This window comes from Schistocerca americana, chromosome 5 (genome assembly GCF_021461395.2).
Source record: "Schistocerca americana isolate TAMUIC-IGC-003095 chromosome 5, iqSchAmer2.1, whole genome shotgun sequence".
In the NCBI taxonomy this organism is placed as follows: domain Eukaryota; kingdom Metazoa; phylum Arthropoda; class Insecta; order Orthoptera; family Acrididae; genus Schistocerca; species Schistocerca americana.
Window position 1 is genome coordinate 349,237,915 of NC_060123.1, and position 24,873 is coordinate 349,262,787.

Genomic DNA, 24,873 nt, shown 5'->3' on the forward strand with positions numbered 1-24,873 from the left:
GTTTTTCCACACCCTGTATGTAGCATGTTAACAATTAATTATCACTATACTGCTTACTGATACTCGTGCTTATACCAACTAAATGTAATTGAGTAAATTAGTAAAAAAGTTGCTACTTTGGAAAAAAAATTTCTGACTCATCAGTTTCACTATATCACAGATGATTCTCTAGTATTAGGCTTACATATATATGATTACAATGGTATTTTTCCACAGAAATATTTTATATAAATTCTTAGTCCTATTTGCAGTAACTTATTGCAGTTTTACAACAAACACTGCTGCTACTTCCCATTTAGCTAGCAGAACTTATAGATCACTGAATCTAGATACTCAGTTAATATGTAGAAAAAGTGGCTAATGAAGTGCTGTTAATTTTCTTTTGAACTGGCAGTGATACTCAATTTCCTACTTTACATTTATAGGAACTTGTTAAACATTTTACCTCCAGAGAGTATAACTTCATTCTGAACCCTGGACAAGGACACAAAGTCTACATGAAAATTACTTTTGTGTCTTGCATTGTGATTGTGTACATCATAGTTCAGCTGAAACTGTTTTTTATTGTCAGCAACAAAAACTGTTACAGAATAAATGTACTGAGAAGTAAATGTAAGAATACTAAGATCCTTAAAAAGGCTTCTCCAAGATGTATAGTTATATACTTTACACAATGTTCTTACTGCTCACTTTTGCTGAATAAACATTATATTTACTTTAGGTGCACTGCTCCAAAGGCAATTCCTTAAGACAACAGGGAGTGATAATGTGCAAAATAAGTTAACGCAATGAGAGACGATTCTAAGAGCACCAAGTGTAGTACATCGCGTTTTGCCAATTGTACATGTCATCTAATATTGAGTAATTCTCGTGACAAGTAGTAATTAAAAGTTACACTTTATTGTGAATAAGTTACTTTTAAAAAAATCTGCAGTTAACTGAGTGCTGAGTTCCTGTTTCATGTGGAAATAACTAATTTTTTATGTTCAACAAAAGACTGCTAAATGAGTAAGCTTTTGGCCAAAGGGCCTTCTTCTGAAGTAGACAATACACACACATATTCATGCAAACACTACTCTCTCTCTCTCTCTCTCTCTCTCTCTCTCTCTCTCTCACACACACACACACACACACACACACACACACACACACACACACACACACACACACAACACATATGTGACCACTGCCTATGGCTGTGAATATAGCCTTAGCAACAGCTGTATGTGTGAGTTTGCATGAGCGTGTGTCTGGTTCAGAAGAAGGCCTTGTGGTCGATAGATTACTTGTTCAGCAGTCTTGGTGCTGTGCTTGTTTGCAGCTCAGCAGTTCCACTATACGGTGTGTAGCAAGCTATCCTTTTCATAATATTGTCATTATTCCATCCTGAATCTCAATTGTTTAATTTTTTATATTATACCATACATCTGAAGCACTAACCTGTAGGTCTAACTGTTGAGGCTCACAAATAACAAAAATTATTGTAGTGTAAAGTGTGTTAAGTGACTTTGTTCTATTTTTAAGTGTGCAGTCTTTGTTGAAATGTGATAAGTGTGGATGTTGCCATAGAGTTGTCAGACAGGGAGTGGTATGTGCAGAATTCCATTGGGGAAATTGTGGTGGGAAACTGAAGGGGATCTCAAGGAGGGTCTCTCATGGAACAGTAGGCACTGTCTAAGAGAATCACTGAACAGGAAGTAAAGGTTTGTGCCCTCCAGGCTGAATTAGAATATGTGAAATTTGAACTAGATAGGAGGAAGGGGTGAAAGACTGTGGTAACTGGTAAAAGTAACAAGTAGTGGGCAAAAGCAGAACAGCTCTTCACCTTCTTAAATTACACCTGAGCTTACAATATATAAAAAGTTTGAACTTGTTACCTGAAGTAGGTGAGAAAGAGCCTCATCCTACTGTAGGTCACAGTAGGGGGAAGCAGACTTCTAGCGAACAAACTATTTGTAGTTCAGTAACAAAGATTACAAAGAAGGGAGTCTTGTTTTAAGTAGTAGCCATGGCAGGTGGTACAGGACAAATTAGACAAAGGGCACCAAATCACACAAGTATTGTGAAGTCAAGTGCTAGCCTTAGATGGCTGACACAGGGTTAGGAAATGTGTGCAACAATTTTGATTAAGAGCATCAGGTGATCATAGTAGGTGGTGCAGGAATCAGCTTGACTAAAGAGAGAAATTACAGCATTAAGGGTGACCTGAATGGAATAAGAGTAGCAAATTCAAATACAAATGTGAGTTCTTTGCCTCAAAACCACATGATTTCTACAGCTGTAGGATCAAAAAGTTGCCCCAATGTTTGCAGACTCTTGTAAAGAGTGAAGGAGAATATATTGTTGATGACTAAAATCAAACAATGGAAACTCTAGGTAAGAATATCAACAATATAGGAAAAGACAGATTTCTACTTACCATAAAGAAGACATGTCAAGTTGCAGACAGTCGCAATTAAAAGGTACTCACATATAGCTTTTGGCAACAGCTTTTGTCAGTAAAAGCAACATACCGTACACACAAACACACAAGCAAGCACTCCTCACGCATACATGACTGTCAACTCCAGCATGTCCACATTCTGGCCTGTGATGCTGGAGTTGGTGGTCACATGTGTGTGAGGTGTGCTTGCTTTTGTGTTCTTGTGAATGGTGCATGTGCATCTCATTTACAGATGAAGGCTGTGGCCAAAAGCTATATGTGAGTGTCTTCTAATTGTGCCTGTCTGCAACTTGACGTGTCTTCTTTATGGCAAGTAGCAATCTGTCTTTTCCTGCAGTGTTGTTATTGATGACTAAAGTCTCTGTTATTTATATGTTGTGGTTATTAAGCTTCAGTAAAAATACTGCTGACTTATGCACCAACTCAATATTACTAATTGAAAAGCAGAAGTGTTGAGTCATCAACAGGCAGACACAAAAAAAGAAAGGAAGACCTGTTAGCTTTCAGAGTATTCCGTTTTTGAGGTAGAATACCCACACACATATGTGGGCATGCACACACACACAAAAAACCTATGCCAGGGATTACACTGCAAGCTTGGAAGTTTTCTTTATTTTGTGTGTGCCTGTCAATGATTCAAAGCTTCTGCTTTTTGATGAGTGGTCTCCTTTACTCCCAAAGTACTTACATTATACCAGAAATTTCCTACAAAATTTGCTACATATTCATAGTTTTGCCAAGCTATATCAGTTTGTTCTGATTTTGAAGTTTTCACTGTAGCTATATTTATTCTGCAGTTCTGGCTTCCACATGTATTTACCCTTTAAAAATGTGGTAATATCTGGCATAGAATGAATCCTTCTTTGGTCAGACTGGATACTTCTGGTATTCAGTCATGCAAGTAAGTTCTTACCAGAAGCATTCAGATGCAAACCATTCTGTGTACACCATGCCATGCATAAGGATGCAATGTGACAAGCACACCCATGGTGTGAATGTCCCTCCATCATAGCAATGTTACAAATGCTGCATTAACATTTACCAAAGTGTGCTTCATCCAGGGTTATCATTCTGTTTCCAGAGTGACACAGTCTATACGCTAAGTCAAAGAGTATTTTCAGAAATGTGCTGTAGCTCATCTTCAATTGAATAATTGATGTTATGGCCCAACGTTATGGCCCAACGTTTGACTAATAACCCTTGGTCTTCTTAAGACTTTTCTTCCCAGGCCTAGCTTGTAACTTATGCCTTGTGCTATTAAACTGCTTCTGAGCTTCTTGTGTTGTCTGTTTTTGTCCACTATCTTCAAAGCACTGAAGCTATTGGAAATAGCTATTCTCTTGCTATGACTTGAAACATCTTCTGAATCTTTTAAGTGATTTTGAATGACTGACTATAATCCAGTCTTCTGATATAGCCCTGAAAATACTTCTGCAAACTATAGCACCCTATTGTGCTAACACTTCTTGTATTACTGCTAGATCAGCTGGAAGTTTTAAGATAAGCTGTCCACATCTGCAGAAGTGGCGACCATTATTCCTCAATTAGGTAGTACCACAACATTCCAAACAAAAACAATGTTGACATTGTCACACCAACTGTCATTTCTGATGATGCTGTGGCAGATTTGTACTCGTCCAATTTGGTGGTGACGTTTTACTGCAAGGTATTTGGTTAAAGATCTTTCTTGAGTGAAAGGCAAGTATTAACTGATGTTTTGATGGTTTGACAAAAAAAAACTGAAGTGTGAACTATACAGCAGCAATTATGTTATGAATTTAAGCTGAAGCACTGCACACAACGAAATTTCCATAACAGAAATTAAAGAAAATCATTCATGGAAGAAAATAAAAATTATTTAGGCAGGATTACAGTAAAATGACTTATAAGTGTAGTTTAGAGATAGGAAGATAGTGGAACAGGAGGGGAAAATTGCTGCCCTTCAGGCTGAGCTAGATCAGGCTAGGGAAGATCTGGACAGGTTAAGGAGGGAGAAGGGCAAAGAGAGGTGGGAAGTGGCAACAGGTAGCAGAAGGAATAGGCCTAGAACTAAGTCTGACAGTTTTGTGGTGAATGTCAAAAATAAGTTTAACCTGTTGCTTCAGTTAGAAACTGATGAGCCTCAAGCAGAGGTAGGTGTAGACAGGACACAACAAACTTTCAATAGGAAATTGAAAAAGAATGTACGAAAGTCATCGAAAAGGAAGAAAGTTGTGTTGTTAGGCAGTTCTCATGCCAGAGGTGTAGGCCAACTTCTGCAGGAGGAATTAGGACCAGAATACCAGGTCACAAATTTTTTCAAACCAAGTGCTAGTCTGGATCAGGTGACAGAGGATTTAGGTTCACTCTGTAAAGGATTTACCAGGGAAGACACCGTGGTTATTGTGGGAGGGCCAGGGAACAGCATCGACAGAGATCCTGGGTACAGTATAGAGTGTGACCTGGTAAAGATTGCGTCAGCATCGAGACACACCAATGTTGAATTTGTATCTGTCCTGAGACGCCATGACCGGCCTCATTTGAACTCTTCTGTTGGGAGAGTTAATTTGGAGTTGGAACGGCTGCTTGGATCGGGTGCGGGGGCTCATATTGGTGTGGTTCCTGTTGATTATCTCAGTAGGTGGGACTATACCAGGCACGGCCTACATCTCAACAGGAAAGGGAAGGGGAAACTGGCTGGGGTAATAGCAGGAAATTTAAGGGGGGGAGGCACTGCCATGAATGGTAAAATACCAGTGGTTACAGGTGTTGGAGCAGCACCTTTTTTAGGATAGGTAAGACAGAAAGATGTCAAGTTCTACGAGAGGTCAGATTTGAAACAAATCTTCAGTTTAGGAAAGAAATTAAACAGCACAATTCTAGCACATTGGATCACCAATCACAGCTATCAATTATAAATTTTCACCAATCACCAGAAATTTTATCTCCACCAAGTTGTATCTCAGTCCTAGGTAATTCCATTGATGAATTAAAGTCACCCAAACCAGTTGACATAATCTGCCTCTCTGAACACCATGTGACCACTGGTATAGGAACTAGGCCTAAGCACAATGAGAAACTCAGACAGGAGAGTACTGCAAATGTTAGAATAAGGAAAGGTTCTCATAAAAGTATAATTAAAAATAATGTAAGTATATTTCATCAAAATATTGGGAGTTTAAAGAATAAAGTAGATGAGCTTCTGGTTTGTTTAGAAGATTTAGAAGCTGAGAATGAAATAGATATACTATGCCTGTCTGAGCATCACATTGTTACTGATATGGATAAGGTAAATGTAAGTGGTTATAAGCTCTCTGCACATGTAATGAGAGAAAATATGGAGAAAGGAGGAGTTGCCACATATGTCAAAAGTTATCATTGTGCAAAAAGTATAGAAACAAAAAAGTTTTGTGTAGAGAAACATATAGAAGCATGTGCCTGTGAGCTTAAATTAAATAAAGGCACATTTATAATTGTAACTGTATATAGGTCCCCATCAGGAAATTTTCATCTATTTCTGAAAAATTTGGACTCCTTGTTGTGCTATCTGTCAGACAGGGGGAAGCAAATTATTATTTGTGGGGACTTCAATGTAGATTCTCTGAAAGAGGGTAATAGGAAAAATGACCTTGAAGTATTACTCGGTTCTTTCAATTTGACACCCGTTATTGATTTTCCTACTTGGGTGGTAAAGGATAGCAGCTCACTGATAGATAACTTCTTTATAGACCAAGATAAGTTTAACCAGATAAATGCTCACCCTGTTGAGAATGGTCTTTCTGATCATGGTGCACAGCTAGTTACAATATATGACATAGCTCCATTCAGCAATACTAAACAGTCCTCCAAAGTAGTACGTTCAGTCAACGATTTAACAATTGCAAATTTCAGGGAAAGCCTACAGCAGTTAGACTGGGATGAGGTGTACCGTGAACCTGATCCCAATTTAAAATATAATTTATTTCATGACATTTTTGTAAATGCATTTGAAAACTGCTTCCCCAAGAAAATAGTTAAATATACTTGTAAGAAACCTTGTAACAAACCATGGCTTACTAAGGGTATAAAAATATCTTGTAACCGGAAAAGGGAAATGTATCTGACAGCAAGAAAGAGTAGTGACCCAGAAACTATCAAAAATTATAAAAACTACTGTGTTATATTAAGAAAAGTTATTAAAAAATCCAGGAGTATGTGTATCATGTCTGAAATCAGCAACTCTGATAATAAAATTAAAACAATTTGGAATATTGTTAAAAGAGAAACAGGTCAACCAAGAGCAGAGGAAGACAGTATTACCATCAAATTGAATGAAAACTTTACAAACAAAAAGTCAGAAGTTGAAAATATTTTTAATAATCATTTTCTAAATGTTGTGGATATAGTAGGATCCAGGTGTTCATTAGAAGATGCTAGGCTGTTAATGGAAGAGGCCATACCTATGCAATTTGATACAATTGAAATCTCACCCACCTCTCCCTCTGAAATTAGGAAAATAATAAACTTGCTTAAAAGCAAAAACTCACATGGAATTGATGGCATTTCCAGCAAAATACTAAAAGCTTGTTCTCAACACATAAGTAAGATTCTCAGCCACCTGTGTAATAGCTCTCTGGAACAGGGCATTTTCCCTGATAGACTGAAATATGCTATTGTTATACCTTTGCATAAAAAGGGGGATAGATCTGATGTCAACAATTACCGTCCAATCTCCCTTCTAACAGCTTTATCCAAAATTTTTGAGAAAGTAATGTATTCAAGAGTAGCTTCACATATCTGTAAAAATGAAGTACTAACAAAATGTCAGTTTGGTTTCCAGAAAGGTTTTTCAACAGAAAATGCCATATATGCTTTCACCAGTCAAATTTTGAATGATCTGAATAACCGAACACCTCCCATTGGGATTTTTTGTGATCTCTCAAAGGCTTTTGATTGTGTAAATCATGAAATTCTGCTAGACAAGCTCAAGTATTGTGGGATGAGTGGGACAGTGCACAAATGGTTTAATTCGTACCTAACTGGAAGAGTGCAGAAAGTTGAAATAAGTAGTTCTCGTAACATGCAAAGATCAGCACATTCCTCAAACTGGGGAACTATCAAGAATGGGGTTCCACAAGGGTCAGTCTTGGGTCCTTTGTTGTTCTTATTATATATTAATGACTTGCCATTCTATATTCATGAAGAGGCAAAGTTAGTTCTCTTTGCTGATGATACAAGTATAGTAATCACACCTGAGAAACAAGAATTAACTGATGAAATTGTCAATACTGTCTTTCAGAAAATTACTAAGTGGTTCCTTGTAAACGGACTCTCACTGAATTTTGATAAGACACAGTACATAGAGTTCCGTACAGTGAATGGTATGACGCCATTAATAAATATAGACCTTAATCAGAAGCATATAGCTAAGGTAGAATATTCCAAATTTTTAGGTATGTCCATTGATGAGAGATTAAATTGGAAGAAACACATTGATGATCTGCTGAAACGTTTGAGTTCAGCTACTTATGCAATAAGGGTCATTGCAAATTTTGGTGATAAACATCTCAGTAAATTAGCTTACTACGCCTATTTTCACTCATTGCTTTCATATGGCATCATATTTTGGGGTAATTCATCACTGAGGAATAAAGTATTTATTGCACAGAATCTTGTAATCAGAATAATAGCTGGAGTCCACCCAAGATCATCCTGCAGACATTTATTTAAGGATCTAGGGATATTCACAGTAGCTTCTCAGTATATGTACTCTCTTATGAAATTTGTTATTAACAACCAAACCCAATTCAAAAGTAATAGCAGTGTGCATAACTACAATACTAGGAGAAAGGACGATCTTCACTATTCAAGATTAAATCTAACTTTGGCACAGAAAGGGGTGAATTATACTGCCACTAAAGTCTTTGGTCACTTACCAAATAGTATCAAAAGTCTGACAGATAACCAACAAGTATTTAAGAAGAAATTAAAAGAATTTCTGAATGACAACTCCTTCTACTCCATAGAGGAATTTTTAGATATACATTAAAAAAAAAAAAATATTAAAAAAATAAAAAAAAAATAAAAAAACACAAAAAAATGAAGTTGTTATATTAACTTAAGTATGTTGTTAAATTAACCTAATTATGTCATGTATTGGAAAATTCGACTCGTTCCACATCATTACGAAATATCGTATTCATGATCCATGGAACTAGTATGAATCTAATCTAATCTAATCTAATCTAATCTAATTTAATGTGTTGTTCAATGAAGTTTATTATATAGATAATTGAAAACTTTTATTACCACAGAAATAAAGGCAAGGTTAATTTACAGTAGCTACACAAATGAGATAGTAATAGTTTGCCATTGCATTCACTAACTAGTTTTGTGAACACTGAAGTGATGCAAAATGAGAATAATTACACAAAAACACTAACAGGGCTACCTTTGTAAACCTAAAACTTGGCTTTTTATGACTAGGTTGGTGCCATATATTTCCTCAATTTAACCTGTAATCTCTACTGGGAACAGATATGCTAATTTTGCCATAGCTGTAAATGCACAAAAAAATATCTATAGTTATAAAACTGTAAACAACTCGGTCCAAGTTATTAATTTACCTGATTTGAACATCAGTTCAACAGTCACCATTACCTAAATTCTCTAACACTATTCTCTCAGAAAAATGTTCATTAATGAACTACTATGCCAAAATAAACATATTTAGAAATTCTATAATTGCTACCTTTCATTCAATAATTGTTTTTAACTGAATAATAACCACAACTTCTTGCTGCCATAGTGAACACATGTGGATTGAGTGTGAGGAATATCAGAGTTGTTTTCATGTGGGATGCTGTACTACAGTCAACATCAACAGCAATGCAATGAATGCAACTATGACTACGTGACAACAGAAAAAACAGCTGATCTTAAAACTATGACTTCATTTAACAGCTGCACAAGGAAAGTTATCAACATTATAAGTAGTTGTCTGAAGAAATAATGTTAAATCTAGTTGCAGAATTAGACTGCTGTCAAGCCTACTAGACAGTGAAAAGATCCAGGAGACATTGCAAGTCTGATAACTTATATCTATATATCTCAAATAGCTGTACTGTTTTGAATATTGTGGAAAAATGCATTCAGACAATCCAACAAGCAGAAGTAATCTAACAGTACACAGCATAAAGTATAACCTCAGGTTTAGAAATAAAAATGCTATTAAGACCAAAAAGGAATCCGGACTGGGAAGGGTCACTTGAGTGCAAGTCATCAGCTACTCCTCGTTACAGAATGTGTGTAAGGCCCGCAAAGCATTCCAAGAGATCAATAATAGTGGATGACCTTGTTGCAATGCTGAAGATTGTGAGCTGCTCTCTGTTCAGTAGACATGTATTTGTTGACAGCAGGAGACCCTCAACACGTTTGACACTGGAGATATGTAGTTTCTGAGCCCTATAACACATTGTGTGCATTAAAATCTCCACTTAGGAGGAAGGGTTGGAGGGAGCTGCATAATAAGTTTAGTGAGAGCTTCTTGGGCTAGAATTTCATGTGTGGCAGGTAGAGCAAACATATTGTTAATCTATGGTGCGCTGTGCTTTAAACACCACTGCTTGTAAATTGGTGTTACAAAGGAGAGCCAACGAGTTGTATACTGGGTGTCCCAGGAGAAATGGCCAGTACTCAAGGATATGGCAGGAACATTCACTTGAAACAAAAAACTTCCTATGGACATATGTCCTATTCCTAATGGTTTCATCAAGCAAAGTGGCACAGTGTTAAGCACACAGTACTTGAATTCAGAAGGACTATAGTTCAAATCCAGCACAGCCAATTTTTTTACCCATTCTTGAAACCCCATCTCTAATGACCTTGGTGTCAACTTCTTGAACCATAATCTTCCTTCCATCTGTATATTTTCTGAAATAGAATACATTTAATGTACATTTCTTTTTGGGATAGTGGCATGCACATATGTCTTACTCACCCAACCTCTTTGACATTTTATTTTAGCTCAACCTATCTTGTTACTTTCAAGCTCTTTACTTGGGATTTCTTTCTGCCATTTAACATGCCCATTGAATGCACAGTTGTCCATAATATGTTGTGAGTGAAGCAGTATGGGAGACTGAGTTCGTGTCAGAGAGAAGCATCAGTTAACTGTGTTTTTACACACACTGAAGTGCCACACATCTACACTAATGAAGAATATGCAGATATGGTATATTTTCATGACATCTGTGATGGTAGTGCTCCTGCTACAGTGAAAAATAAATAACGATGTACATTAAACTTGTTCTATCTTGGAAATCATTTGAGGTAGATCAAATGTCTATGTTAAGCTTTTTACTTCAAATGATCATTTCTGTCATATCCCTGAAGCTTGACCATTCCTCTGGGGCACCCTGTTAAGTGTTCACAATAACAGCCACTTCTTCTCTGATTGTCCCCCCTCCCCCCCCCCCCCCCCCCCTCACTCTCAGATGTACATAGACTTTGGTCTTCCCTTTGCTAGAAGCAATAAGTTCACCAAATTTGTCCTAAACCCATTGATGTTACATCACAATATGGGAAGGTGTTTGTGTATCACCCTTGTACTCCATAGAAGTATGGAATATTTTCAGCATAAAAAGGAGGGGGGGGGGGGGACTAGTTTAGATTATTGCTGGCCCCTTTGCCATTACCACCATATGCTCATCTGTACCACTGTACACTCACTATCTGATCTATTAGACAAGATGAAGGTCACATGTTCTGATGGTTTTTTACAAAATGTTTGAGGTCTGTGGTTCTTACTCGTAGTCCTGCATTTGGATTTTGGAGACCATGCTAAGAATGTTTCACTTGGATACTTTTTTTCTCTCTCTCTCTCTTTGTCATCCTGCTGTGAGGGCACATGGTTCTTCTCAACAATACATTCTGCTATCACCATTATTCTTGTTAAATGTGTGCTTGGTTTAGTCTGTGCCACATGTCTACAGCCACATTTACAATGCTGTGATTTCATCAACTGTCATTGTCTGGCTGCCAATACTGGTCTTAAATACAGGCTGCTTCATTGCCAAAGTGAAAGACATAAATATAGGTAGATAAATGGCCAGAATGCCTGTTTCACCTCAGAGTGTGACATGAGTTTTGTGACCTTTATCTTCCGTATGTTTTCTCCTCTATGATTACTGTGCACTCACATTTTGTTACAATTAATTCATTCATATCAGTGGACTGTACAGGGAGTATTACCTTTATGGGCAGATAAACAGCATCTGCCACATGTTGCTTGCCTTTTGCGTCCCGTGGTGGTTGCCCGAAATGTTCGCATTTAAAGCACTGCATAGGGTTAGGTCTATAAGGCTGCCATGTACTCTAGTATTTAGATACACTAAATATTGGACAAATGGTGCTGTCCTTTTCAGCTTACCCTTCACTTCTTACATAATGTTTCTTACTTCACTTATACCTTAATTTTCACTTGCTTGTTACATGCCTTGGTATCCAGGTGCATTACGTCTTTGCTGCTGACAACCCCATATTTCATCAGTGTATCATTATTGATTTTATAACTTCTACATCATCTCTGGAGTTCAGCTGATGAATAGAGATGCTGCCACATTTTTTCATAATGAAACCAAAATTTTAATTGCAGCCAATATAGACTTATTTTGACACCCACCCATATGCTTATCAGCTTGCCCATCAGTTTTCATTGAAACCTTCAGAAACATAAGAGGATTGCCCAGGAAGCAATGTGCCACAATTTTTTTCTCAGGCAAAAACAACATTACGAATGCAAAATGTTATGTGTATATTATCTGAAGTCTCCTGAGTCAATGTGAAAAGTTTATGTCACTTCTGAGAGATAGCATATCTTCAGGAAAGTTTCAAAATGACATCTGTAAGTGATGTATGTTACAAGAAATGTGCCATCATTGAATTTCTCACTGCAGAGAAAGAAACTGTGGGGCACAAATACATGTTCAAAGTCTATGAAGCATCTGCTGTCGACAGAAGTACAGTTACTCACCGGGAATGGAGGATGAAGTCATCAGAAGGTTTGGTGGACCTCCATGATTTGCAGCAGTCAGGGAGACCATCCACACCTATCATACCCAATGTGTCGCAGCAAGCTGATTTTGTCATGTCATTAAAGGATGCCATTCGTGGAAGACATTCTGAGGACAATAAGGAGGTGATTCACACAGTTAAGCACTGGCTCCACCATGAGGACAAGGATTGGTACTGGCAGGGCAAACGCACCCTAGTTTTACGCTGGAGGAAGGCCATAGAACAGGTTGGAGATGATGTGGAAAAATAGGGCATGTAGATAGCACACTATTCTTTGGTATGTGTAATTCTTATCGTGTTCAATAAAGAATTGTTGAAGAAAATAATGCAGTGCATTACATTCTGGGCAACCCTCGTACATTAGAAACTTACACAGACTCCATTGAGTCTAATCTCTATAAATGTATGGCAATTTACAATGATGGTTCAAAAATTATTCTGACATACATTATTGCTGGCTATTCACCAACATTTCAACAAATAAAACTGTACCTTAGTGCTTACTCACAATGAGTCTGAGATTAAATGCTGGGTGATGTCTGATGTTGACGACGGTATCATAGAGGATTCTGGAGCATTAAAGGATGGTACAAAAGTGTAATGTTTTTTGTTAACACGAGCATGCTCATAAAGGGCCCCAACTGAACATTACCAGACATAGCCCTGATGACAGTGTAATGCATAAAGAATGATCTGTGTGTAGTGTACTTGTATTGTGTTGTATGAAATTGTCTTTTAAACAGATAAGGGTTAATTATTTTTTTCACAGAACATTTTACATTCTTTTAAACTATAAAAATGTTAACAAGTTTTTCAGACTGCTACTGCAAAAGTTTGTAAGTAAAAATACAATGTTATATGTAAAGTTACAATATTCATGATGCATAAATAAATATGAGCGTTCGAAGATGAGGTGAACATAAAATGAATGAGCTCTCAAAAATGTGTGTTCTGAGGCAAAATTTGTTGGCATGGCATGTTGGGAAAGAGGTGCATATTATTGCGTTACCCCATAAACATTAACATCAGGGACATTATAGTTTCGACTTTATGCACTAGGAACACAGCTACTGTATCACATGATGAAGCGGCCCACCTTTCAGGTCTGTGCATCACCAAATGGTACCCTTGCCTGACTTAAACTAATTGATGAGCTCAGTTTGGTATTTGTTGCCCTTAGAAGCATCTTTCACCATGTTGATCTAAAGACAAAGGTGTTGGCTAATTTTGCCTCCCTGTTGTCTTATGGAAGTACTTACAGTAAACAAATGTGTTGGCTTATTTTGCATTTTTCAGCACCTGTTGACTTATGGAATTATCTTCTGGGGCAGTGCACCTATAGCAAATAAGTATTTATTTGCCAAACACAATCAGTAAGAACATTAAGCAAAGTATATAACCATACATTTCGCAGAGGCCTTTTTATGGAGTCTGGAATTCTTACACTCACTTCCTAATACTTTTACTTCATATTGGCTTTTATTACCAACAATAAAGATCAGTTCCAGCTGAAATGAGATTTACACAGTTTAATTTACAAGACAAAAATAGTTTTTGTGTAGACTTTGCCTCGTTAACAGAGGATTCAGAGTAAAAGCTGAGAATCTCAACCAATTCAAAATAAAATTTAAAATTTACCTACAAATTATTTAAATATCAAGATTAAAGGACTGAAAAATTCTTTTAGCTGCATGGCAAATAGCAGTGTTCACAGTAAAGCTGCATAAGCTGCATGACAGTTAATAGTTGTATTGTTACCATGCAGTGTCACTATACAGACTGAATAGCTCGTGCAATATTACTGCCAAACACTGTGATGCCACTATCCAGAAGGCACTTGTCATCAGGAGTGCCCTCTAATAAAATGACAACAGAATCCAGCACATAAAATGGCTCAAGGCTGGTCTGAATCAACTGTGATGCAAACAGCGGAATGTGCAACTTTCAGTTTGGCTGAGGTGTTTGTTTTGTGACCTTTGTCATAGGCAGAACTTTGATATAGCAAGTAATGGATTTTTCTGTGGACTGTGGACTTACAATAGCTTGTACTATTCATGAGGAGCATCCTGTACATATTTCTTGTTGGGAATAAAAAGTTAAGTGCCTGCATCGGTTGTCTGTAAAGATTGGCTTTTATGAAAGTGATTGCAATCTGTGACTCATGAACCATGAACAGTTTTGTAATTAGATGAGACAGAGTGTTTTTCAACCAATGAATACTTACAACTACTAACAAAAAATGTGTAGTATTACCTGGAGATAATGACGGCTAAATTATAGGGCATGCAAGATTCGTCAATGTAACAGGAGCACCTCCCATGCCATCCATGTTTACTCCAGCATTTGATGAACAATATGAATTGTGGTATGTCTACCACTTACAACTGCAGTTATGTGTTACAGTTTGTCAAATATCCAACTCAGAAAGAGAAAAGATGATGATCTTGTCAGGAAATATCTGAACTATATCACCTAATACAGAAGTTGGAGTCATTAATGAAACAGCAGAACTTGAGTTTTCTAGGATATTTCCTTAATTACAAGATCATTTTTTGAGAAAAACCATATTTTTGCAGCCAGAGTAGAATTTTGGCAGCAAAAAAAGGGTCCAACTCACTCTCATGCAGAGTGGGGTGCTGAGCTACATGCATTAAGTCGTTGTTGTTGTGGTCTTCAGTCCTGAGACTGGTTTGATGCAGCTCTCCATGCTACTCTATCCTGTGCAAGCTTCTTCATCTCCCAGTACCTACTGCATCCTACATCCTTCTGAATCTGCTTAGTGTATCCATCTCTTGGTCTACCTCTATGATTTTTACCTTCCACGCTGCCCTCCAATACTAAATTGGTGATCCCTCAATATCTCTGAACATGTCCTACCAACCGATCCCTTCTTCTAGTCAAGTTGTGCCACAAGCTCCTCTTCTCCCCAATTCTATTCAATACCTCCTCATTAGTTATCTGAACTAACCATCTAATCTTTAGAATTCTTCTGTAGCGCCACATTTCGAAAGCTTCTATTCTCTTCTTGTCTAAACTATTTATCGTCCACGTTTCACATCCATACATGGCTACACTCTATACAAATACTTTCAGAAACGACTTCCTGACACTTAAATCTATACTCAATGTTAACAAATTTCTCTTTTTCAGAAACACTTTCCTTGCCATTGCCAGTCTACATTTTATATCCTCTCTACTTCGACCATCATCAGTTATTTTGCTTCCCAAATAGCAAAACTACTTTACTACATTAAGTGTCTCATTTCCTAATCTAATTCCCTCAGCATCACCTGACTTCATTCGACTACATTCCATTATCCTTGTTTTGCTTTTGTTGATGTTCATCTTATACCCTCCTTTCAAGACACTGTCCATTCCGTTCAACTGCTCTTCCAAGTCCCTTGCTGTCTCTGACAGAATTACAATGTCATCAGTGAACCTCAAAGTTTTTATTTCTTCTTCATGGATTTTAATACCTACTCCAAACTTTTCTTTTGTTTCCTTTATTGCTTGCTCAATATACAGATTAAATAACATCGGGGATAGGCTACAACCCTGTCTCACTCCCTTCCCAACCACTGCTTCCCTTTCATACCCCTCGACTCTCATAGCTGCCATCTGCTTTCTGTACAAATTGTAAATAGCCTTTTGTTCCCTGTATTTTACCCCTGCCACCTTCAGAATTTGAAAGAGAGTATTCCAATCAACATTGTCAAAAGCTTTCTCTAAGTCTACAAATGCTAGAAACATAGGTTTGCCTTTCCTTAATCTTTCTTCTAAGGTAAGTCGTAGGGTCAGTATTGCCTCATGTGTTCCAACATTTCTACGGAATCCAAACTGATCTTCACCGAGGTCAGCTTCTACCAGTTTTTCCATTCGTCTGTAAAGAATTCGCATTAGTATTTTGCAGCTGTGACTTATTAAACTGATAGTTCAGTAAGTTTCACATCTGTCAACACCTGCTTTCTTTGGGATTGGAATTATTATATTCTTCTTGAAGTCTGAGGATATTTCACCTGTCTCATACATCTTGCTCACCAGATGGTAGAGTTTTGTCAGGACTGGCTCTCCCAAGGCTGTCAGTAGTTCTAATGGAATGTTGTCTACTCCCGGGGCCTTGTTTCGACTTAGGTCTTTGAGTGCTCTGTCAAACTCTTCATGCAGTATCGTATCTCCCATTTCATCTTCATCTACATCCTCTTCCATTTCCATAATATTGTCCTCAAGTACATTGCCCTTGTATAGAACCTCTATATACTCCTTCCACCTTTCTGCTTTCCCTTCTTTGCTTAGAACTGGGTTTCCATCAAAGCTCTTGATATTCAATCAAGTGGTTCTCTTTTCTCCAAAGGTCTCTTTAATTTTCCTGTACACAGTATCTATCTTACCCCTAGTGAGATAAGCCGCTACCTCCTTACATTTGTCCTCTAGCCATCCCTGCTTAGCTATTTTGCACTTCCTGCCGATACCATTTTTGAGACGTTTGTATTCCTTTTTGCCTGCTTCATTTACTGCATTTTTATATTTTCTCCTTTCTCTGACCACAATCTATTGGTTATGAAATGTAGATTAAAACTGAAGAAACTGCAAAAAGGTGGGAATTTAAGGAGATGTGACCTGGATATACTGAAAGAACCAGAGGTTGTACAGAGTTTCAGGGAGACCATAAGGGAACAATTGACAGGAATGGGGGAAATAAATACAGTAGAAGAAGAATGGGTGGCTTTGAGGGATGAAATAGTGAAGGCAGCAGAGGGTCAAATAAGTAAAAAGACAAGGGCTAGTGGAAATCCTTGGGTAACAGAAGAAATATTGAATTTAGATTCCACATCTGCACCCAGAAATGTCGTACAATTTAAAACCTGGTTCCTAAATCTCTGTATTACCATCATATACTCTATCTGAAACCTGTCAGTATCTCCAGTGTTATTCCATGTATACAACCTTCTTTCATAATTCTTGAACCAAGTGTTAGCTATGATTAAGTTATGCTCTGCGCAAAATTCTACCAGACGGCTTCCTCTTTCATTTCTCTCCCCCAATCCATATTCACCCACTATGTTTCCTTCTCTCCCTTTTCCTACTCTCGAATTCCAGTTACCCATGACTATTAAATTTTTGTTTCCCTTCACTACCTGAATAATTTCTTTTATCTCATCATACATTTTATCAATTTCTTCATCATCTGCAGAGCTAGTTGGTATATAAACTTGTACTACTGTAGTAGGCGTGGGCTTTGTGTCTATCTTGGCCACAATAATGCATTCACTATGCTGTTTGTAGTAGCTTACCCATACTCCTATTTTTTTATTCATTATTAAACCTACTCCTGCATTACCCCTATTTGATTTTGTATTTATAACCCTGTATTCATCTGACCAAAAGTCTTGTTCCTCCTGCCACTGAACTTCACTAATTCCCAGTTTTCTTTCTCCTGATAACAACGTCCTCTTGAGTAGTCCCCGCCCAGAGATCCGAGTGGTGGACTATTTTACCTCCGGAATATTTTACCCAAGAGGACGGCATCATCATTTAATCATACAGTAAAGCTGCATGCCCTCGGGAAAAATTACGGCTGTAGTTTCCCCTTGCTTTCAGCTGTTCGCAGTACCAGAAAAGCAAAGCCCATTTGGTTAGTGTTACAAGGCCAGATCAGTCAATCATCCAGACTGTTGCCCCTGCATTAAGTAGGAACTCCAATTTGAAATGTTTTTGAATGATAAACTAGGTGGGCTCAATAATCAGGGACATCCTGGTGCGGCTTATGCCCCACTCACATCTGAAAACCACATATTGAGGAAATCAGATCCCCCCCTCTCACAAAGTAATGGGAGTAGCTCAAGCCCAGAAAACTGCCTCCACAGCCCAAAGAAACATCACCACAACCAGTCTGGTTGTGTAGCATGACACACCACCTACAGTGGTGCCCTCACCTACTCCACAGTCCAGATGACTCCATAAAACAGTATATCACTGGTGACAGGTCACATTGGCAGCAGCTCTGTTACCTGGCTATAAATATTGTTTCCTTTGCCATATAAGCAGTGCTCACTTTCACTGGCAGGGAACACACATCACAGATGTGGCAAAAACGGACATTTGTGAGAGATGTATTGGTAGTTATGCTGCAAATAACTCCAATCTGCAGAAGTGAACCAAGTGACTGATTAATCTATGTAACTGCAGACTTCTCAGAATGCTACCCAGAAAATGTACTTAGATGAGTTCATTGACAAAAAGTTACTCTTGGATACTGCTGCTTCTGTGTCCTTGCTAAACTAACTTCCTCACTTAAGTTTAGGGTTGCTCCCTCTGCAGGCACTTGAGACAAATCTTTGGTCCTATGAATGTCATCATGTGTCTTTACTGGGAATGTTTTCAGTTCCACTTACTTACATCCAAGTCACTGATACAGGAAATTTTCTAGTGTTAGTTGACCCCAAACAATGTTTAAAGACTCTCTGTGATTAACAACCGATTTCGGAGCTCATGTTTTGATGTTACCATTCATCGATTTACTAAAAGTCCTTAACATAAGTTTGAACTTTTAAAAACACTGCAGATGAGTAGATTGGAACACAGTGACAATGTACATCATAGAGAACCAATATCATTGAATAGTAATACACAACTAAATCTATTTTCAAGTAGATATTGATCTCCAGGAAACCTAATTCAATTCTGCCTGGTTTTACATTGTGATGTAACACAACAACCAGGCAAAACTTTTGAATGTTCTATTTATTCTTTCCATTTGCACCAGAATATATAAAAATTTGTACACTGAACGTTTTCCACTGAAAAAACTTTGACAAAGACTGCTGAAGTTACTGGTGAAATTACTACAAAGTCCAACTCCCTTAGATTAAATGCACACTAAGAAGCACACACTGGGCTCTTCCAGTGGCATATAAATAGGTTACAATAATACATATATTTTGAAGTACTGTTAGTGCTTAAATGTGATTAAACTTATAATTGAAAGTTATGCTTTTACGTACATCCAAATTCTACAAAAAATGGAAACTCCCTTTACATGAACTGAATCACTATTAAACATGTTTTCTCAGTATAAAATTCTATTAGTTACATTTTGTTAACAATTACTTTGGAAAATGCTAATTTACTTTTGTATTATGAAATGATTTTTATTACTAACATTTGATATGAATATTGATCTAGTAATGAATATTATACATCTAACAATTTGTAACTGAATTTTCAAGAACTGATACCAAAGTAATTTTCTGTGGAAGTAGATTTAGGTAAAATTATGATAATTCGAAAACTGGAAACAAGCCTATTTGTGTGTAATGGTAGTTATAATCCTATATTCAAGTGCAATCAAGAACAGTCATATCTGCACTCATCTATGATATATCTGTTCTGTACAAAACCATGAGAGCAAATTCATTCATATTTTCATGGCTTTTATGTGTGTGTAAAGCACAATTTGGCTCATCATGATTGATTCCCTTTCTCATTTCCCTTTTGTGTTTCACTTGTCTCAGGTCTCCAGTGCTGCCTTTGCAGCCTTGGAAAGAATCTTTGCCCTGGAAGGCACCTCACACCTCTTGGGTTCTGATAGTGGGACAACATCTAGATCTTTTGACTTCAAACAGTTTTATGCACATAAATAAGATTCAACACCTTCATACTGCGCCTTTCTACCCAGTCTCCAACAGGTGTCTGGAACACTTTATCCATTTAGCCACACCTTCAACACCCATGTCCATTAGAAACTGATGTACAATGCCACACTTAATTCCCTCTGTAGTTTTCTACCAACTTAAAAGTGATGCCCCAAAAGAAGACCACAACCCTGTGGAAAGGTTGCCTGGTCATCCTCACCACACTCTCTTCAATATGCTGTGCCCATAGCTGGTGGACATTGTCGTCAAGGCCAATCACTTGCAAGTGGGCACTACAATCCGATACCACTCAGTCTGGATCCAAATGAAGATACCTGTCTGTCAAGGGTCTACCTCTGCCCAACAGACCTCTGCAGTGTAATCAAAATCAACTTCATCTTTGCAATCCTGGTCAGCAGCCACTGGCTTCTTTGTCCTAGGTGGACCCTCCAGTCCCATGAAGACTTATGCATTTTGCATCAAGGCTCATTCTGCCTCACCTTCCCACAGTGACACTCATTGACACTGATTTGCAACCTTTCCCGGTGACAGCCCTCTCTGACCACGCAACACCTGTGTCTACTCCCACAGAGGTCATTGCTTGGATGAGGAGGGGGAATATACTGGCATCATTCATTGTCACTATGAGAACCAAGCAGCTGGCACAACTTTACTGTTGACTGCTGTGACATCACTATCCAGAAGGCACTTGCTATCAGGCATCTGGCATGAAAACTGGCCCAGCATACATCTGAGTCAGCTGTGATGTGATCTGCGGATTGTGCAGCAAGTGTGCTTTCCTGAGGAGAATCCTCTTATATTTCTTGTTGTAAGTAACATGGGGAGCACCTTCATTGTTGCGGGTAAACACAGCCATAAAAAAGGTTATGAATAAGCCTTATTGTAAGTAGTTATTTTCTACACAAAATTCCAGTGAAATCATGTAAATTGTTAGCTAAAACAGCTGCTGTTTAATATGGGTGAGGAAGCAGCACCTTTTTTTTCCATATAGTATCTTTTTTGCTAATTTATGTGGTTAAATTTAGCTGGCATAAGGATCAACCACATCAAACAAAATAGTGACACTTCATTTATTTTTGATATAGAGTGCAGATTAAAGTCTTATGATTTGCTGCTCTCTTGTAGATGTATACCTTGGCTCACTCTGCATCTCTGAAGATTCTCTTTCTTGAGTGTAACTATAAAACACAAGTGAAGGAATAGTTCAAATAATTTATTAAATACAATACAATTTATTTATGAAAGATAATATTAGATAACTCTGTAGGAGCTCTTTGTTTGCTCTAAATAATTTCATTTTGAGAAATAATTTCTGTTTACTAATGTTTTTCTCTGATACAAAATTGAAAGAAAAACCACTACATGGTATCTAAATATAATTCTAAGTGTTAAAAAAATTATCCCCCCCCCATGAACCACGGACCTTGGCGCTGGTGGGGAGGCTTGCGTGCCTCAACGATACAGATAGCCGTACAGTAGGTGCAACTACAACGGAGGGGTATCTGTTGAGAGGCCAGACAAACGTGTGGTTCCTGAAGAGGGGCAGCAGCCTTTTTAGTAGTTGCAGGGGCAACAGTCTGGATGATTGACTGATCTGGCCTTGTAACACTAACCAAAATAGCCTTGCTGTTCTGGTACTGTGAACGGCTGAAAGCAAGGGGAAACTACAGCCGTAATTTTTCCCAAAGGCATGTAGCTTTATTGTAAGATTAAATGATGATGCCGCCCTCTTGGGTAAAATATTCCGGAGGTAAAATTGTCCACCACTCGGATCTCCGGGCGGGAACTACTCAGGAGGACGTTGTTATCAGGACAAAGAAAACTAGCGTTCTACGGATCGGAGCGTGGAATGTCAGATCCCTTAATCGGGCAGGTAGGTTAGAAAATTTAAAAAGGGAAATGGATAGGTTAAAGTTAGATATAGTGTGAATTAGTGACGTTTGGTGGCAGGAGGAACAAGACTTTTGGTCAGGTGAATATAGGGTTATAAATACAAAATCAGATAGGGGTAATGCAGGAGTAGGTTTAATAATGAATAAAAAAATAGGAGTATGGGTAAGCTACTACAAACAGCATAGTGAATGCATTATTGTGGCCAAGATAGACACAAAGTCCATGCCTACTACAGTAGTACAAGTTTATATGCCAACTAGCTCTGCAGATGACGAATAAATTGATGAAGTGTATGATGAGATAAAAGAAATTATTCAGGTAGTGAAGGGAGATGAAAATTTAATAGTCATGGGTGACTGGAATTCAAGCATAGGAAAAGGGAGAGAAGGAAACATAGTAGGTGAATATGGATTGGGGCTAAGAAATGAAAGAGGAAGCCATGTGGTAGAATTCTGCGCAGAGCATAACTTAATCATAGCCAATACTTGGTTTAAGAATCATGAAAGAAGGTTGTATATATGGAAGAACCCTGGAGAGACTAATAGGTATCAGATAGATTATATAATGGTAAGACAGAAATTTAGGAACCAGGTTTTAAATTGTATGATGTTTCCAGAGGCAGATGTGGACTCTGACCACAATCTATTGGTCATGATCTGTAGATTAAAACTGAAGAAACTGCAAAAAGGTGGGAATTTAAGGAGATGGGACCTGGATAAACTGAAAGAACCAGAGGTTGTACAGAGTTTCAGGGAGAGCATAAGGGAACAATTGACAGGAATGGAGGAAAGAAATACAGTAGAAGAAGAATGGGTAACTTTGAGGCATGAAATAGTGAAGGCAGCAGAGGATCAAATAGGTAAAAAGACGAGGGCAAGTAGAAACCCTTAGGTAGCAGAATAAATGTTGAATTTAATTGATGAAATGAGAAAATATAAAAATGCAGTAAATGAAGCAGGCAAAAAGGAATACAAACATCTCAAGAATGGTATCGGCAGGAAGTGCAAAATGGCTAAGCAGGGATGGCTTGAGGACAAATGTAAGGATGAGAGGCTTATCTGACTAGGGGTAAAATAGATACTGCGTACAGGAAAATTAAAGAGACATATGGAGAAAGGAGAACCACTTGCATGAATATCAAGAGCTTTGATGGAAACCCAGTTCTAAGCAAAGGAGGGAAAGCAGAAAGGTGGAAGGAGTATATAGAAGGTCTATACAAGGGCAATGTACTTGAGGACAATATTATGGAAGTGGAAGAGGATGTAGATGAAGATGAAATGGGAGATATGATACTGCGTGAAGAGTTTGACAGAGCACTGAAAGACCTGAATTGAAACAAGTCCCCCGGAGTAGACAACATTCCTTTAGAACTACTGACAGCCTTGGGAGAGCCAGTCCTGACAAAACTCTACCATCTGGTGAGCAAGATGTATGAGACAGGCGAAATGCCCTCAGACTTCAAGAAGAATATAATAATTCCAATCCCAAAGAAAGCAGGTGTAGACAGGTGTGAAAATTACCGAACTATCAGTTTAATAAGTCACAGCTGCAAAATACTAAAGCAAATTCTTTACAGACAAATGGAAAAACTGATAGAAGCTGACCTTGGGGAAGATCAGTTTGAATTCCGTAGAAATGTTGGAACACGTGAGGCAATAATGACCTTACGACTTATCTTAGAAGAAAGATTAAGGAAAGGCAAACCTACGTTTCTAGCATTTGTAGACTTAGAGAAAGCTTTTGACAATGTTGATTGGAATACTCTCTTTCAAACTCTGAAGGTGGCAGGGGTAAAATACAGGGAGTGAAAGGCGATTTACAGTTTGTACAGAAAGCAGATGGCAGTTATAAGAGTCGAGGGACATGAAAGGGAAGCAGTGGTTGGGGAGGGAGTGAGACAGGGTTGTAGCCTATCCCCGATGTTATTCAATCTGTATATTGAGCAAGCAATAAAGGAAACAAAAGAAAAGTTTGGAGTAGGTATTAAAATCCATGAAGTAGAAATAAAAACTTTGAGGTTCACTGATGACATTGTAATTCTGCCAGAGACAGCAAACGACTTGGAAGAGCAGTTGAACGGAATGGACAGTGTCTTGAAAGGAGGATATAAGATGAACATCAACAAAAGCAAAACAAGGATAATGGAATGTAGTCAAATGAAGTCAGGTGATGCTGAGGGAATTAGATTAGGAAATGAGACACTTAAAGTAGTGAAGGAGATTTGCTATTTGGGGAGCAAAATAACTGATGATGGTCAAAGTAGAGAGGATATAAAATGTAGACTGGCAATGGCAAGGAAAGCGTTTCTGAAGAAGAAAAATTTGTTAACATTGAGTATAGATTTAAGTGTCAGGAAGTCGTTTCTGAAAGTATTTGTATGGAGCGTAGCCATGTATGGAAGTGAAACGTGGACGATAAATAGTTTAGACAAGAAGGGAATAGAAGCTTTCGAAATGTGGTGCTACAGAAGAATGCTGAAGATTAGATAGGTAGATCACATAACTAATGAGGAGGTATTGAATAGAATTGGGGAGAAGAGGAGCTTGTGGCACAACTTGACTAGAAGAAGGGATCGGTTGGTAGGACATGTTCTGAGACATCGAGGGATCACCAATTTAGTATTGGAGGGCAGTGTGGAGGGTAAAAATCGTAGAGGGAGACCAAGAGATGAATACACTAAGCAGATTCAGAAGGATGTAGGATGCAGTAGGTACTGGGAGATGAAGAAGCTTGCACAGGATAGAGTAGCATGGAGAGCTGCATCAAACCAGTCTCAGGACTGAAGACCACAACAACAAAATTATATGCAAACAAAAGTTTGGTGAATGCTGATGTGACACAAAACCAGTTCAT

General features: G+C 38.0%; 1 protein-coding gene across 1 annotated transcript in view; it reads left to right on the top strand.

The window, feature by feature from the left end:
* The window catches only part of LOC124616368 (Down syndrome cell adhesion molecule-like protein Dscam2), a 445,499-nt gene that overhangs the window by 237,275 nt on the left and 183,351 nt on the right, over positions 1-24,873 (top strand). The gene's annotated exons all lie outside the window — the stretch shown is intronic.